We start from the raw sequence: 18,970 nt of genomic DNA on the forward strand, positions 1-18,970 counted from the left end.
TAATTCAACAGTGTAGATGCACCCTTTGACACAAGGACGGTTCTGTCAGTTGGACAGCCAATTGAAAGAAACAAGATAAACCCTAATCAATCCACCTCATAACAACTACTACTACTACTACTACTACTTTATTCTTATATCCTGCCACCATCTCCCCAAAGGGACTCGGGGTGGCTCACATGGGGCCAAGCCCAGCGATAACATAGGTTAAAACACAATCCACAATTAAAACAATATAAATATAAATAAAACAGCATAGAACACAGCAATTACTTTAAAACCTCATCACACTTACAGTCCCCCCCCATTTTACGGGCAGCCACTGTAAATTTACTGGGAGTCACAGCTGTCATCAGACGACTTCCATTCGTCACCCCCCACCCACCCACCCTCCAGTCAAAGATTGTGAAATTGGGCAGATCCATAATTACGGGGAGAAATTGTGAATTTAGCCAAAATAGTGCTAAGGACCCTTTATTTTGGCTCAAAATAACACATGATGGTGTCCGTGAGAGTCCCCGTTCTGTTTTGGAGTTTGCCATGATGGAAAGGGGTGGTCCTATGCACAGTCTTAGCAGCGAGCTGTCATCCCTCTTTACAGATTTTCCTTCACAATTTTTTTTTATTTAATAATGACAGGTTTAGCATAGTAGAGGCATTGTAGAACAGTGGACGGGCAATTTTCCTCTGCTGGTTTGTTCCAATTATACTATTGTACTTAGCAGAGAGCTGTCATCCCTATTTATAGAAATGCATGATTACTCCTTCATATGGAAAAAGAAGTGGTTTAAGACAGCATCCATGCCTCAAGGGTCCAATTGATTTTGATGCAGAAATATTGCATCCCATGGAAAGCAATGATTTAAAACAGCATCTCTGTCTCAAGGTCCAATGGGTTTAGATGCAGAACTGTTGGATCTCATTGAAAGCAATGTTTTAAAACAGCATCCCTGTCTCAAGAGTCCAATGTGTTTAGATGCAAAATAATTGGATCCCATGAAAGCAATAGTTTAAAAAACATCCCTGTCTCAAGGATCCAATGGATTTAGATGCAGAACTATTGCATCCCATGAAAAAGGATTCTGGCAGATACTTTAAGAACAAAAGCTGGGGCAGAAACTTATTGCCTATGTGTGATAAGGAAAATAGTGGGAAGCACTAAATGTCTGATGGGAGGAGAATAAATGAAAATGAGTGAGGCAGGACTGGAAGGAGCATAACATATATAAAATTTTAAAATGTTCTCTTTACAGTTAAGGGTACCTTCACTAAACACAACAATGTATTATTTAAATTAAAGCATTCACATGTTAACATTGAAACAGTTTGCTCATTTATTTTTCAAATATATGTTCAGATGGCTATGCAATAGAGATTTATGTACAATGGCCAGAATTCTGTATTACCTACTTAGTTAAGATACTCAAATATACTCAGCCATCTCAAACCTGGTGCAAATGTCATTCAATTATGTCCCAATTGTCTGCAGAATTGACTTCTCTCTCCCTCTGCAGCTAATGTTGGGTAAAGTAGATTGGAGAAGAAGTTATGGTCATGGCAATAATGTAAATGGTGTTCCTGTAAGTTTGTGGTAGGGAGTCAAGTAAGAAGAAGTCACTTAGTAAACTGTACAGTAAACTGTAGTTAAATTGACTTATAATTACTTTATACTTAACTAAGTAGCTGATACAGAATTCCAGCCAATATTTTTAATGAGTACACTTGGAGCCGAACTGCTTTTTTTGGCCATTCAATATTTATGTAATCGAATAGTTACAGTAACTATAATTATTGCAGCAGAATCCCCAACATATTTGAGAATATGTGTTGTTAAAGAGGAATGTTCCAGCACATGGAAAAATTACTCTTTCGGCTACTTCTCTCTCACACAGCCAAATAGGTGTGTAAGCACTGGAACTAGGAAAAATGCTCATACTTGCTGGAGGATTCTTGGAGCTGCAGTCCAAAACATTAATTTTACCAAATACTGGAACTTTCCTGATTCCATCCTGGGATTAAGATTTATTTTGAAATAAATATACTACAGTAGGAAACTAGGAATCATAGGCAAATGAGTGCAGTCATCTCTAATCCAGCTGCTGTGAGTTTTAATTCCAGCTGAAACCACAGCTTGGAAGTAATAAGTGAGGAGTAGTAAGCAATTGGTATAAAGAGTAATACTTTCTACTTTTAAAGATACTCTACATTTAAGACATAGTTGGCAATATTTTAGGACATTTAAGAAAAATTCTGACAAGCATTTCCCCACCTTTATGGCTTTCTCTAACTAATTTTAAGCTTCTCCCCAAAACATAATGAGCCATAGAATGAGTCACTTGAATACATTAAAGCAGCGCTTCTCAAACTGTGTTCCTTCAGGTGTTTTGGACTTCAGCTCCCAGAAATCCTAGCCGACTTACCAGCTTTTAGGAATTGTGTCAAAAATATCTGGAAGAGCACAGTTTGAGAAACTCTGCATTAAAGGATAATGGCAACTGATGTCTTTTTAAATACTGTCATGAGCAGTCAATTGTGTACCATCAAGTTGTTTCTAACTTTTGATGATCCTAAGGCAACCCCAACACAGGTCTTTTTGGCAAGACTTGCAGCTCCGTTTTTGGAAGGAAAGGGAATAGGTTAATATTATTTATATACCATTTGAAAAGGGAGCCCCAATGGCGAAGTGTGTTAAAGCACTGAGCTGCTGAACTTGCAAACCGAAAGGTCCCAGGTTCAAATCCCGGGAGCAGAGTGAGCACCCGCTGTTGCTCCAGTTTCTGCCAACCTAGCAGTTCGAAAACATGCCAATGTGAGTAATCAATAGGTACCGCTCAGGCGGGAAGGTAACGGCGCTCCATGCAGTCATGCCGGCCACATGACCTTGGAGGTGTCTACAGACAACGCCGGCTCTTCGGCTTAGAAATGGAGATGAGCACCAACCCCCAGAGTCAGACATGACTGGACTTAACGTCAGGGGAAACCTTTACCTTTACTTATACCATTTGAAACAATACATTTTCAATAATAATAATAATGCATCTTCATTTATATGCCGCTTTCCTCCCACAAAGGGGACTCAAAGTGGCTTCCAACATGTTAAAAACACAATACAAAGTTACATAACAGTCAAATGTATGCATATAAAACATTGTAAGAAATCAGATAAAACATAGACATTTATCATCCAAGTTTCTGGACCAGGTTGCTGCACCCATTTGCTCTGATCAATAACAAAGTCTCATGCTCAGGTTGCTAAAAAACTTTCCCCCCATTATATACTAAAATCTCAGCAATAATCCAGCTGTTACAATTTAATTTCTTTTTTTTTAATCCTGAGCATGGGACTGTGTTTTATTTCATACTTACAATAGCTCCAACACTTTACAAATGTCACTACTGCCTGTTAAGATGGGTATATGGATCTGTTGTATATATAAATCTTAGATATTACGAGTCATGAGTGGCCAAGATGGGAGTAACTTGTACTCATTTCTTTGCTCTCAACACAAGAAGGAATGCAACCCAGCTGATACCAAGCACCTCTAAGTGATGGAGATTACTGTAAACTGACACAGAACAAAGTACACATGTTTACATCTTGAAACCAATGAAATGATAGTTTATCTTCAGTAAATACTTTTGGTTATCTGACAAGCACAGGTCAAAGGGTCCAAGTGTTTCTGCTGGAAATTACTCAGTGCTCTTTCTGATGACTGATAATTGAAAGCAGAGGTTGGAAATATCAAATGTGGTTGGCGACAGATAAGTCACAGATAAATTCAAAGACTCTAGTTCCTACACACTCAAAGGGCAGAGGCCTCAGGAATTAGCTATTGTGTTCCTGGGAACGGAGGGAGACATCAAACAGTTACTATCATGCATATATCCTTTCTTTATCTCCCACCTTCAGCCAGCCAAGCATCACAATTTACTCTCATGTGACCTCTTTGGTTCTTCTTCATCAGTGATTCACAAGAGGGAATGAACTTCCAAACAGCACTTAAAAATAGCAGTGTGATAAAAATGAAAGACTTTTTCTTGTATAAAACAGTTCAGATAACAAATGAACTATGATTGCTTGACAATGATTGCATTGTACTAGAAAGACTTGAAAAGAAAGGAGCAAGAGGCCATCCAACATAGTCCCTGTCCAAGGAATTTTTTTCCACATATTAGTCCCTTTGGAATGAATTGCATAATCCTAGCCATAAACTTTGGGCTGTGTGGATGCCACAATACCACAACATTATCTCCAGCTGCAGGAGGTTGCAGCATTGGGTCAGCCAAAGTCTAGAAGGGTCAGTTTCCTGAGAGAGGTTCTACTTACATGCCCCATCCTCTGCCAGGGAGACCATTTGGCTGAAACCTGAATTGGCTAAATATGTGTGACTGTGCTTTCACAATAATCTAAGTTTCAGAAATGCAGTGCCACATTATTTAGCGAGTGCCAAAACACCACAGCAAGGATAAACCATAAAGGTGTGATTTCTCACTGGCCAAACATTTCTAAAGAGCATGGTGATCCAGGTTTTTTTAACTCACACTTTTTTAAATTCCAGACAGAGATTAGAAGCACAACAACAGTCTGGGCACTGGCTACTCCTTGGCAAACGGATGCATCTAGACTATAAAATTAATGCCTTTGACACTACTTTAACTACAATGGCTGAATGCTATGGAATTGTGGGATTTGTAGTTTGGTGAGGCACCAGCAGTCTTTGGGTGAGATGGCTAAAGAATATGTAAAAAAAAAACAATCCCAAGATTCTTTAGCACTGAGTCATGGTGGTTGAAGTGGTTTCAAATTGCACTACAGAGTCACCTTCAGGTCAGAACTTGAAGAAAATTGGTCAGAGTGTTGGATAGGTTTTGAATTTAGAATTCAGCATCCTTACATGGCTTCTTAGATGTTCAGACCAAACGGGAAAAAAAAAGATGTTATCAGCCACAGAAGATCTCTAGACTATAGACCAGTGGTTCTCAACCTAACAGCTGGTAATCTGGCAGGGATTTCTGAGAGTTTTAGGCCAAAAACATCTGGGGACCCTTGGTTGAGAACCACTGCTATAGACCCTTCCAGACAGGCCCGAAATATGGAATCTGTCTCATTTTTACCTGAAGCATCAGAATTACGCCTCTGGTAAAAGTGAATTAATCTGGAGAAAACTGGGTTAATCTGGGAAAATTAATCTGGAGAAAACTTGCTCCTGATTAATAAAACACCTGGAAAGATCCAGACCTTGAGCTAAGGTCTAAATCATTCCAGGTGCTAGGCAGTCCCGGGATAATCTCCATCCCGGTTCTTTGGGCTCCTGGAGACCCAATGCGTGGGAGGGTGGGTTGCTCACTCTGCACTGTGCAAGTAGCAGTCAAGGAATGTTTATAGATTAACAAAATGAGGAATGCAGAGATAGTGTAGGCTTACAAAGGGGTTAAAGCAACACATAGGTGAGCTAGCTTTGGTCATTGTAATTGCTTCAGTTAGATGGCAGAAAACCATTCTGGAGACTCTGTTATATATAGAGAGATGTTCGCCATGTAAATTAAAATCCTGGAAATTTCCAGTGCTGTAGTCATACAAAGTTATTAAAAGAACACCCAAGTGAACTTCATGGTTGTTTTGATTAGGTCAAAAGAAACTGTTCTGAAGATGAGAGCATCTTCTATGCATACAGGTTACCATGTAAGTTAGAATTATGGAAATTCCCAGTGCTGTAGGCATGCAAAGAGGGTTAAAACAACACACAAGTGAGTTCGCCCTCGTCCTTTTGTTTTTGCTTTGATTAAATGGAAAGAAACTGTTCTGAAGAGGAGAGTCTTTTATGCATAGAGGTTCTTCATGCAAGCCAGGGCCCTTCCAGACAGGCCTAAATCCTGGGGGAAACTGGGATATTTTATTTATTTTTATTTATTTAAAGTATTTATATTCCGCCCTTCTCACCCCGAAGGGGACTCAGGACGGATCACATTATAACACACATAGGGCAAACATTCAGTGCCCATAAACACATCAAACAGAGACTGAGAGACACATGCAGAGGCAAGTTAACCTTCTTCTGAGGGGATGTTCGATTCTGGCCACAGGGGGGAGCAGCTGGGATATTTTATCCCAGTTTATTATTATTATTATTATTATTATTATTTATTTATTTATTTATTTTTATATCCCGCCACCATCTCCCTGAAGGGACTCGGGGCAGCTAACATGGGGCTATGCCCAAAACAGAAACAAAATATAACAGTTACAACGGATATCTAGAGTTAAAAAACAATAATACAACAATCAAATAAAATAAGCAAATAAAACATAGCATACAATAAAACACATAATAACCAAGACAAATGAGGTGATAGTACAAAACATCAACCACTATAGTTAAAAAGGTTCAAGCATATGAAAATACACTTTTTCAAGGCTTTTGATAAAGTGCCTGGTCAAGTGTCAGACAACTGGGTAATGTGGGATAGGGTAGAAAGGAAAGGAATAAAGTGCACTGAAAGTGCTTATTCAAACGCACACTGAAAGAGCCATGTCTTCAGCTGTTTAATGAAGGCAGACAGGGTTGGAGTCAATCTAATCTCCCTCGGGAGAGAATTCCAAAGCTGGGGGCCACTACAGAGAAGGCCCTCTCCCTCGTTCTAGCAAGCTGAGCCTGTGATAGTGAGGGGAACGAGAGGAGGGCCTCCCCTGAGGATCTAAGAGATTGAGCAGGCTCATAGGGGGAAAGGCGGTCGCGATGGTAGACGGGTCCTGAGCCGTTGAGGGATTTGTAGGTGATTACCTGCACCTTGAATTGGGACCAGAAAGTGAATGGCAGCCAATGGAGCTCCTTGAACAGGGGGGTTGACCGCCCCCCTGTTGCTCCGGTTAGCAGTCTGGCTGCCGATCATTGGAATAGTTGTAGTTTCCAGGCCATCTTCAAGGACAGCTCCACGTAGAGTGCATTGCAATAATCCATCCTGGACGTAACTAAGGCATGGACCACCATTGCCAAGTCAGACTTCACGAGGTACGGTTGCAGCTGGCGCACAAGTTTTAGTTGTACAAAGGCCCTCCCAGCCACCGCCGTCACCTGGGCATCAAGCGTCAGTGACGAGTCCAGGAGACCTCCAAGCTGTGGACCTGTGCCTTCAGGGGGAGTGGGACCCCGTCGAGTACAGGTTGCCACCCTATGCCCCAATTGGTTGAGCGACTGACCTGGAGGACCACTGTCTTGTCAGGATTGAGCTTCAGCTTGTTCGTCCTCATCCAGCCCAGCACAGAGGCCAGGCACTGGTCCAGAACTCGAGGGGCTTCCTTGGAATTCGGTGGAAAGGAGTAGTAGAGTTGAGTGTCATCTGCGTAGAGATGGCACTCCAAAACTCCAGATGACCTCTCCCAGCGGTTTCATGTAGATATTGAAAAGCATGGGGGACAGAATAGAACCTTGAGGGACCCCACAGGACAATGGCCAGGGGTCCGAGCAGGTGTCCCCCAGCTTCACCATCTGGGAATGGCCCTCCAGGAAGGACTTGAGCCATTGCAAAGCAGTACCCCCAAGGCCCATCCCAGAGAGCCATCCCAGAAGGCTATAATGGTCGATGGTATCGAAAGCCGCTGAGATGTCCAAGAGAACCAGCAGGGTCACATTCCCCCTGTCCAGTTCCCTGCGGAGGTCATCCACCAAGGCGACCAAAGCAGTCTCGGTACTGTGCCCAGGCCTGAAACCAGACTGTGACTGGTCAAGGAAGTTGGTGTCCTCTAGGAATCCCTGGAGTTGAGAGGCAACCACCCGCTCTAGCACCTTGCTCAAAAACAGAAGGTTAGAAATTGGTCTGTAGTTACTCAGATCTGACGAATCAAGGGAGGTCCTTTTCAGTATTGGTTTTACTATAGCCATTTTAAGGCTTATTGGGAATATCCCTTGGGCCAACGTGGTGTTTATGATAGCCACAAACCAATCAACCAACTCGCCACTGGCCAGTTTGACCAGCCAGGAAGGGCAAGGATCTAGAGCACAAGTGGTCACCCTCACAGCCCCAAGGATCCCTTCCATGTCTTCAGGGCGAACAAGCTGGAACAAATCCCACAAAATCTGACAGATGCCTCAGTTACCTTCCCTGGCATTGCATTAAACTGGAATCCAAATCTGAATGTATCCGAGCGACTTCATCTGCAAAATGGTACGTGAACTCGCTGCACCGAGTTGCTGAGTTCTCAGAGAACTTCCCCACTTCAGGGGGGTGAAGGAGCTCCCCGACAACCCAGAACAACTCAGATGATCTGTTAGTTGCAGACACTATGCGGGCAGTTGTGAAGGTTTTCCTGGCTGCCCGCAAAGCCGCGGAGTAGGCCTTAATTGCGGCTCTAGCCATGTTCGGTCTGAGATGCTATGAGTTTTCCTCCAGCAGCACTCTAGTCCTCTTCTCTTGCATTTCATCACAGCCAGCTCCTCAGTGAACCAATGAGCTGAAGTAACTCTACGCAATGAGAGAGGATGCTCGGGGGATCGTGTCTAACGCCCTGAGCATCTCACCATTATAGCGATCCACCAGGACGTCAACAGGAACGTCAGCCTCAATGACAGGAAGATCCCCAAGAGACCTCAGGAAACCATCCGGATCCATTAGTCTCCTGGGGTGGACCATCTTAATCGGTCCACCACCCCTGCGGAGGTTGGAAGTTGCGGTTAGTCTTAGACTGATCAGATGATGGTCGGACCATAACAATGGAAGAATGTTTTGGACTTCCACTCCAACCAATCCACTGTCCGGCACAAAGACTAGATCGAGTGTGTGCCCCACCTAATGCGTGGGCCCCGATATTATTTGGGACAGCCCCATGGCCATCATGGCAACCATGAAATCTTGAGCAGCATCTATTTGGGTCGCCTCCGTGTGGATGTTAAAATTCCCCAGCACTACCAAGCGCTGGGAGGCCAGCACCATGCTCAAGATCACCTTTGCTAACTCTGACAGGGAGACTGCTGTGTCGCGGGGTGGACGGTACACCAGCAGAATCCCCAAGCTGTCCCGGGTACCCAGCCTCAAGTGGAGACATACAAATCCAGAAAATTGTGGAACAGCGCACCTGACCAGGGAGATGGACTGCCGAAAGACCACCGCAACCCCTCCTCCCTGCCCTGGCCTGCTGACGCATCCCAAAACCTGGAGGACACAGCTGGGAGAGGTCCCCCCCCCCCCCCAGCTCGTCCAGCCAGGTCTCGGTGATGCAGGCCAGATCTGCCCCTTCATCCCCAATCAGATCATGGATGATGGATGTTTTGCCATTTACGGATCTGGCATTAAGCAGCAGGAACTTCAGCCCAGGGAATCTGTCATGAAGGCTACATCTATCCTTCGCCAGGGTCGCAATGACTTTGTTGTGTTTCTCCCTGGGATAAGTGTGACTACCCTTCCTCCTCCCCCACAGGACCTCAATGGGCTTCCTCCAGCTCCAATCCCCCCCCCCCCCGGTCGGGGAGATCAGCTGGGTAGAGTTAACATTTGGAGACACTAGTCAGCTCCCTGATAGGAGGAAGCCTTCCAAAGACCTGTCATGCATAGAATATACAGATGACTCCTGGGAGAAAAGCAGGAGGGAAGCCTCTGGAGCTACCTTTGATGCATTCATTTATGGTCCAATTAGATGGAAAGAAATTGTTTTGTAGAGGACAGACTGTTCTATGCATATAGGTTCTCGCTATATATTTGAAAAGTCCTAATGCAGGTTTACGTAGAGATCCTCAATGCATAGATCCTCCTTGCTTCACAGTAATTAATTTTCACCGCAAGCAAGGACAAAGAGGCAACCTTCATTCCATGTTGTTTTATTTCAAGCTGCATGCATGAATATAGACTGTGTTCTTTCATTTTCAAAAAATCCAAGCATTTCTACTGAAACATGTAAGCCCTTATTCCAGAATGTCTTCCAAGTCAGCATGCATAGAATTGGGATGAATGAGTATTTTAAAGTGAGTCTTGGAGAGTACAGTGAGGCTATAACAGGTTATAAGTCAAATAAAGTTTTTAAAAATGCCATAAGCCACTGGTTTTTATTGCAATCTAAAATCTTATGTAATCTTTCTTAAAAGGGATATTACAAGCTGTAACTGTTCACTTTCCAGAAACATATTGTACTAGAAAGAGATTTTCTTGAACATCAAGCTATTTTAAAAACAATACCACTGAAGCTTGTCCTTTTTTAGATTAGATAGGTTTTTACATTTGTGTTAGGACCTAAACCTCCAGTCACTTAGTGGTCTTTCTTAACACATTTTAGATTAGTGGTGAGTAGACGAAATGAGCCATTGAACTTGCAGACCCCTCCATTTAACCTGGTTTTCTTGTTTATTAATAACCGGAGCCCTTTCAAACCTTGCAATTATAGTGCTATGATTTCCATCCAGTCTAGGAAGCAGTATTTAGAATCTGATAATAGAGAGCTCCTCTACTGCCTTGCCAAACTACAAACGCCAGTATTCCATAGTATGCAGCAGCCATGGCAATTAAAGTGAAATCATACTGCTGTAATTGTGTGATGTAAAACGAGCCCAAGTCAAATCTGATGGGAACCAGACATTTGGAGATTAGCTACAATGCAATAGACAGCTATGAATTAATGTGACTATAATTGGAATGGCTCACGGACTCTGATTATGGACAGTGTGGTTGTTTTATTCCTTTGCCCCTTGTCTGTGGTTGTCTAAATTGTATTTCTAAATGCTCTGCTGAAGATTTAAGTTACTATGGCCCCTTCCTCACAGCTGAATAAAATCCCACATTATCTGCTTTGAATTGGGATATATGGCAGTGTGGACTCAGATAACCCAGTTCAAAGGAGATATTGTGGGATTTTCTGCCTTGATATTCTGGAATACAGGGCTGTGTGGAAGGGCCCTTAAGAAGAGGAAAGAGTTTTTACTGTTGGTCAGCCTATTCTCCAAGGCAGGGATTATCAAACTTTTAAAGCCATGGAGCCCTTATTTGAACAGAAGTTTCTCATGAAACCCCAATAAATTTGGACACGGGTCGCATTAATTCAAAAAAACATAAACAAATTCCTATGCACACTGCACACATCTTGTTTGTAGTGCAAGGAAGGAAGGAAGGAAGGAAGGAAGGAAGGAAGGAAGGAAGGAAGGAAGGAAGGAAGGAAGGAAGGAAGGAAGGGACAATACAATACTTAAAATGAGGAACAATTTTAACCAGCATAACTTAACAGTATTTCAATGGAAGGCCCCAGGGGCCATCCAGTCCAATGCCCTTCTGCCATGCAGGAAATGCACAGTCAAATCACCCCCAACAGATGACCATCCAGCCTATGAAATAAATAAATAAATAATAGCAGCATCCCAGGAACCACCCAGTCCAATTATTTCTGCCATGCAGTAAAAGCACAAATCAAAAAATCTCCAACAGATGACCATCCAGCCTTTGAAATAATAATAATAATAATAATAATAATAATAATAATAATAATAATAATAATAATGCAACGCACTCTACGTGGGGCTGCCTTTGAAGACGGCCCGGAAGCTCCAGCTGGTGTAGCGGGCGGCAGCCAGGTTAATAACGGGAGCGGCTTACAGGGAGCGTACAACCCCCCTGCTAAGCCAGCTCCACTGGCTGCCGATATGCTACCGAGCCCAATTCAAAGTGCTGGTTTTGACCTACAAAGCCCTAAACGGTTCTGTTCCTGCCTATCTATCCGAACGTATCTCCTCCTATGAGCCCGTTAGAACCTTAAGATCCTCCGGGGAGGCCCTGCTCTCGATCCCACCTGCCTCGCAGGCGCGGCTGGTGGGGACGAGGGACAGGGCCTTCTCGGTGGTGGCTCCTCGGCTGTGGAACTCCCTCCCCAGCGATATCCAGCAAACCCCATCCCTCCTGGGATTTAGAAGAAAACTAAAAATTTGGCTCTGCGCCCAGGCATTCAGCGAATAAGCTCATTGGCTGTTGTAATCGGGTCGCAAATCTGTAATTGTAGCAGTAGTGAATGACTGAGGATGGTGCAATATCGCTGCTTTGCAGCGTTTTAATTTTTGTATACTTTTTATCATGTTTTTATCATGTTTTAATTGTTTTGTTTTTATAGTATATTTGTTGCTGGCCCTCGTGGCAGAATGTAAGCCGCTCTGAGTCCCCTTGGGGAGAAGGGCGGGGTATAAATGCATGTAATAAATAAATAAATAAATAAATAAATAAATAATAGCCAAGAACCAACACTGATGGAAGTCAATAGTAAAAAATAGCTTAAAGTGCAAAAGATAAAGAGTGAATACTGTGAAAATACAATGCAGAGCAGACGAGAACACTGGTAAAAGAAGGCTCTCCATGGACAGTTCCTGGAAAAAATTGAGAGCAAAATTGACAAGGAAAAAACATGGATGTGGCTCACAAATGGAAAAAGAAGACTGAGGGCCTGATTCTTGCAGCCCAAGAACAAGCCATTAGAACGAAAGCCATCAAAGCCAAAATTGAAAAGCCGACAACAGATTCCAAGTGTACACTCTGCAAGGAAGCAGACAAAACGATGGATCACATACTCAACTGCTGCAAGAAGATCGCACAGACGGGCTACAAGCAGAGGCATAATACCAATGCTCAGATGATACATTGGAACTTGTGCCACAAATACCATCTGCCTGTGGGATCACAAGCCTGAAAAAGTTACAGAAAATGAACACGTCAAACTACTCTGGGACTTCCGAATTCAAATTGACAGAGTTTTGGAACACAATACTCCTGACCTCATGATTGTGTTAAAAAACAAAGTAGGCAACAGCAGAATTGATGAGAAGCAACTGGAAAAGCTGACACAATATGAGGATTTAAAGATCGAACTGCAAAGACTCTGCCACAAACCAATCAAGATGGTCCCAGTGGTGATTGGCACACTGGATGCAGTGCCTAAAGTCCCTGGCCTGCACTTAAAAACAATCGGCGCTGACAAAATTACCATCTGTCAGCTGCAAAAGGCAACCCTACTCAGATCTGCATGCATTATTCGCTGATACATCACATAGTCCTAGACACTTGGGAAGTGTCCGACATGTGATCCAATACAACAGCCAGCATAGTGATCTTGTTTGCTGTGTACTAATCTTGTTGTGTATCAAATAATAATAATAATTCATTGTCCCCTCTGCTTTTCATTATTGCCATGATCCCTCTGTCAACAATCTTACAAAAAACAAACCTCGGCTATCAAACATCTAAGAAATCTCACAACATTTCGCATCTGGTGTACATGGATGACCTGAAGCTGTATGGGAAAATGGAAACTGAAATCCAGTCTCTGACCAACACTGTCCGAATTTTTAGCACTGATATCAGCATGGAGTTTGGTTTGGACAAATGTTCGACAGTGGCATTGAAGAAAGGAAAAATCATTGAAAGTGAGGGCATAAATATGCCTAATGGCCAAACAATAAAGTGTCACCAGCCAGAGGCCTATAAATATCTGGGCATACTACAGCTGGACAACATCAAGCATGAACACGTGAAAACTGTGGTCAGCAAAGAATACACACAAAGGATCAGAAAAATTCTCAAAAGCAAGCTCAATGGAGGCAACACCATCAAGGCCATAAACACCTGGGCCATACCTGTCATAAGATATACTGCTGGCATCATAAATTGGACACAGGTGGAACTGGACAATTTGGACAGAAAAACAAGAAAAATCATGGCCATTCATCATTCACTGCACCCTCGCAGTGATGTTGGCTGGCTATATCTGCCTAGAAGATCAGGGGGCAGAGGATTCTTACAAGTCAAACAAGCAGTCAAAAAAGAACATGCCCTGGCAGAATATGTAAAGCAAAGTGAAGAACCTGCTTTGATTGAAGTCAAAAATCAGAAACTCCTCAAAGCACAGCAGACAAAAAATCAGTACAAGAAAACCGCACTACAAACTAGATCTGACAGCTGGCACAACAAAACATTGCATGGAAAGTTCCTTGACAAAATTGAAGGAAAAGCTGATAAGGAGAAGACCTGGCTCTGGCTCACGAATGGGACCCTGAAGAAGGAGACAGAAGGCCTGATCCTTGCAGCCCAGGAGCAAGCCATCAGAACAAATGCAATTAAGGCCAAGATCAAAAAATCAGCTGATGACCCAAAATGCAGACTGTGCAAGGAAACCGACGAAACCATTGATCATATCCTCAGCTGCTGTAAGAAAATCGCACAGACTACAAACAGAGGCACAACTATGTGGCCCAAATGATTCATTGGAACTTATGCCTCAAGTACCACCTGCCAGCAGCAAAGAACTGGTGGGACCTGCAAAAGTATTGGAAAATGAGCACGCAAAGATACTGTGGGACTTCCAAATCCAGACTGACAAAGTTCTGGAACACAACACACCAGACATCACAGTTGTGGAAAAGAAAAAGGTCTGGATCATTGATGTCGCCATCCCAGGTGACAGTCGCATTGACGAAAAACAACAGGAAAAACTCCGCCACTATCAGGACCTCAAGATTGAACTTCAAAGACTCTGGCAGAAACCAGTGCAGGTGGTCCCGGTGGTGATCGGCACATTGGGTGCCGTGCCAAAGGATCTCAGCTGGCATTTGGAAACAATAGACATTGACAAAATCACGATCTGCCAACTGCAAAAGGCCACCCTACTGGGATCTGCACGCATCATCCGAAAATACATCACACAGTCCTAGACACTTGGGAAGTGTTCGACTTGTGATTTTGTGATACGAAATCCAGCATATCTATCTTGTTTGCTGTGTCATAATAAAATAACAATAATAATAATAATAATAATAATAATAATAATAATAATAATAATAATAATAATAAGTGCAACTCAGGAGACTCCAGTCCAACCTGCTTCTGCATTGCATTCAAAGCACATTCAAAGCAGCAGCGAGGACACCGCACCAGCTGTGGTTTCACCCCGTAGGTTACGCTGGTGGCGGCTGCGAAGAGGCCGTGTAATCTGTGCCGGCTGCAGCAGGGCTCCACAGGTCACATGCTTCCGAAGAATGGGGGAGCAGGGGAGCCATAGAGCCCCTGACCATGCTTCATGGTGCCCTAAGGGCTCTGCGGAGCATAGTTTGAGAACTACTGCTCCAAGGTATAGGAATGGAGGATTCATGGACCTGGAAGACATATAGGGAAAAGTTTGCTTCAAAGGTGGGGGCCAGATTTTTTTTGTCCTCTTCCCACCACCTCCCTTTATCCTTAGCTAATTCCAGTTAATACAATGAGTTCACAGTACAAACAGGCTTTGCAGTTCATTAACAAAATATAGGAAGGGAAAGAAAGAGGCTTAATTCTTGCCCTTCCAAGTAGGCTCTGGCAAAAGCAAATTGCTGCAGCCTTTCCTTTTGCCATAACCTTTGCCATCCTTAGTATGCTGTGATGCAGCTTGGCCACACACAGGCATGTAGCCGGGGGGGGGGGGCTTGAGGGACTTCACCCCCCCCCCCGAAATTCTCAGGGTGGTCCGCGAGAAGGCCTTACATTTATTATTTAAACTATTATATTTATTCATATCATGATCTGATCACCATGCTCAATTATATCCCATGTGCATGGGGGTATGGGGATAACAATACAAAAGGTTTGCTAGAGTAGACCCTCTCCAGCTCAGACTCAGACTCCCCCCCCCCCCCCCCGAACCAAAATCCCAGCCCCTCCTGAAACAAAATCCTGGCTACGGGCCTGGCCACACATATCACAATTGTTATTTGTAAAAATGTTGGAGGGCATAGGAGTGCTTTCATAGTGCTCAAATTGTGACTGCTTTCTTTCTCAAACTGTGATGGAAATTTATCCATAGGCTACAACCAGTCTTTTTTTTCTTCCTCAACCCCTCTTTTCCTCTATGACCTGCCTGCAATAAACATTGCTGTCAGTATCTTTCACTTAATTTTCAGAATTAAAAAACAAACCATTTAAAACCTACCCCAAAGAAAAACAACATCATCTTTCAATTAAGAAAATCCTATCACCCCATAAAGTAATGTTTCGATGAAAAGTTCATTTGTAAAACATGTGTTATTCATTCCATTTATAATTTCCTTATATTTTCCAAGACCTATGTAGCCGCTTTGCATGTCAAAACAAGTGGTCCATTACAGCTGCCACTCTAATTATTAAATTCTGGACATTTTTCACTTGTTGATATTGTGAGTGGGAAAATGACACCTCACCTTTCTTTCTGCAAGTTTGATCTTTACCAGTCATACAGGTCAAGTTTTTTTTTTAATTGAAAAGAAAAATGAATGACTGAATTGACATTGCCTATTAGTTATGATGTAGAATGGAATCTGGATACCACCAAAAAGGAAATGTGGTTGGGCCAAGCATTTCTTCTTTCTAAAGGTGATGATGGAGATTACAGCCTTATCATTATGAACATTTCAAATCTGCCTTACCATACAGCATGATTGCATAAACCAGTGGTTCTCAGCCTGTGGGTCCCCAGGTGTTTTGGCCTACAACTCCCAGAAATCCCAGCCAGTTTACCAACTGTTAGGATTTCTGGGAGATGAAGGCCAGAACATCTAGGGACCCATGGGTTGGGAACCACTGGCATAAAGTATTTAGGCATCCTTGTACCTAAAAGCTTGCCCAATTCTTTAAAAGGATCAGAATTACTGGTATGACTCAGTCTACAGCTCATTAAAACAAATATTACATTTGTCCAGACAGTATCTTTCCTGACTGGAAGCGTTTTTCCCTTTCTCTTTCAGACACTGCCCATAATGGGTTGCTGTGAGTTTTCCGGGCTGTATGGCCATGTTCCAGAAGAATTCTCTCCTGGCGTTTCATCCACATCTATGGCAGGCATCCTCAGAGGTGTGAGGTCTGTTGGCAAATAGGCAAGTGGGGTTTATATATCTGTCCAGGTTCAAGAAAGAACTCTTGTCTGTTTGAGACAAGTGCAAATATTGCAATTGATCACCTTAATTAGCATTTAATGGCCTTGCAGATTCAAAGCCTGGAGGCTTCCTGCCTGGAGGAATCCTTTGTTGGGAGGTGTTAGCTGACCTTAAATAGCTCAGTATCTCAGACCAAAAACTAGAACTTGTCAGGCTCTAAGGTGGAACTCACTGGATGGGGGGTCTGAATTCATGTTACATCTGAAATATAATTGAACAAACGCTTTAAGATCATCGACTTTTCATAAATTTATAAAGATGTATTGAGCATGCAGGACAAAACACCAATTTCCCTCACTCTCTCAAACCAAAAAGCCCTCCAGAAGAATAGAGCTAACACTATCTTTTCAGTAATGAAAACTTTGAGAAATTAATATCATGCAAGTATAGACTAGAACACAGTAAAGTTCCTGTTTCAAGTTGGGAAGTCAAATTTTCCACATTTGGTTCATGTCCTGTTAGGAAGCCACTTTCTGCTATATGTTTCCTGATTAATAAGAGGGTAAGGTGAGTCTGTAATTGCCTATGTCAAATAAATGGTTCTGCCTCCGAAGGTTGAAAAACAAGAAGAAAATCAAGTCTCACATTTTGCTGCTTTGGTTACCGCCTATAGCTTTTTTTACTTGACTTTAGTTTTGTTCATCAGCAAACATGAAATGAAAAGGAACCATTTAATGGACAAGTTCCTCAAAAAGCGGAAAGTGAGCATGTCAGCTCACATCAGCCTGGAGATTACTGACCCCAACCCCCCCCCCCCCCACCACCACCACCACCACCACCACCACCAAACTAAATTGGCTTGAAACCCCGCTGGATACAATGAAGGCTCAGAAATCTGCTCTACTATTGAATGTGTCAGGTTCTTTTCGAAATACTGGTTCCAATAATACTCATAACTCCTTTGCCTTGAACTTTTCAAGAGGCAAAGTCTGCTCTGACTTACGCACTACCTCACCGCAGCCTTTGGCTTCCATTCAACAGGGAGAACAGTAGTGCGAGTTATGAATAAGGTGTGAATAGGTTTGAAAATTGGCCTAAACTGTGAAATCTGCAGCAGCCCTTCCATCAAGCTACAGCAAAAAGGAAAATGGGAGGCAGGATTATTCCACCAGCTCTGCTGGAAGACTAGTTCCTTTGGGTTTCTCTCTCAACTATTGCTTGAGCAATACAAGTGAATGGAAAGCAGAGCTACACGGTTGTCTGCTAAAAGTTGTATGTGGCTTGTCTACCTAAAAGGTTTCCTTAATCACAGCTGTTCATTATCAGAATGACTATTTTACTTTACTTGTTGCTTCTCTTCCCTTTTCATCTCCCTTTTCATCTCCCTTTTCTTTTGTGTTACATCTTTTAGATTATAGAGACTTTGTTGCACAAATATGCAATTCCACTGCTATATTGCTATCGTTGATAGTGGATACAGAACAAGTCGAGCATCTTCCACATCTCATTTCTCTCCAATCACAGAATTGCTCCAATTTAGCTGTTTGTGGTTCTGCAGTCCCATTTTAACATACCCCTGTAACCCCACCTTTTTGAACTACCACTGCTCAATTTTTTTTAATCTAGAGAAATGTCACAATTTCAATTTTGAAAAACAAAAGCCAAAAAGAGGCAAATATGATTATATATATATATATATATATATATATATATATATATATATATATATATTAAAAGTGAATGTTTGTATCCGGGTATGTTTGTATGTTTCTGTGTATGTGCCAGTTTTCTGATTGGCCGCCACTTACACGGACAACTACGACCGCCACGAATGACGGATCTGGACCAAACTTGGCACATATAACCCCTAGCACCCATTCTATGTCCTGGTGCCATTTGGGGGATGATGGACCACGGATGATGGGATTTGCAGTACTTTCAACCGCTTCAACTCCCACAGATCACCACGATGCCCACCAGTGGCGGATCTGAACCAGACTTGGCAGACATAACCTCCATGATCCCCTTTAGATCCTGGTGCAGATTGGGCAATGGCAGACCATGGATGATGGGATTTGCACTACCTTCATTCACTTACCGAGACCACTGCAACTGCCAAGAATTACAGAACTGGACCA

At 42.8% G+C, this 18,970-nt stretch overlaps 1 protein-coding gene across 1 annotated transcript in view; it reads right to left on the minus strand.

Annotated features, from left to right (window-relative positions):
• Positions 1-18,970, minus strand: part of bmp5 (bone morphogenetic protein 5) — an 87,025-nt gene that overhangs the window by 44,687 nt on the left and 23,368 nt on the right. The gene's annotated exons all lie outside the window — the stretch shown is intronic.

This window comes from Anolis carolinensis, chromosome 1, assembly GCF_035594765.1.
Source record: "Anolis carolinensis isolate JA03-04 chromosome 1, rAnoCar3.1.pri, whole genome shotgun sequence".
Lineage (NCBI taxonomy): Eukaryota > Metazoa > Chordata > Lepidosauria > Squamata > Dactyloidae > Anolis > Anolis carolinensis.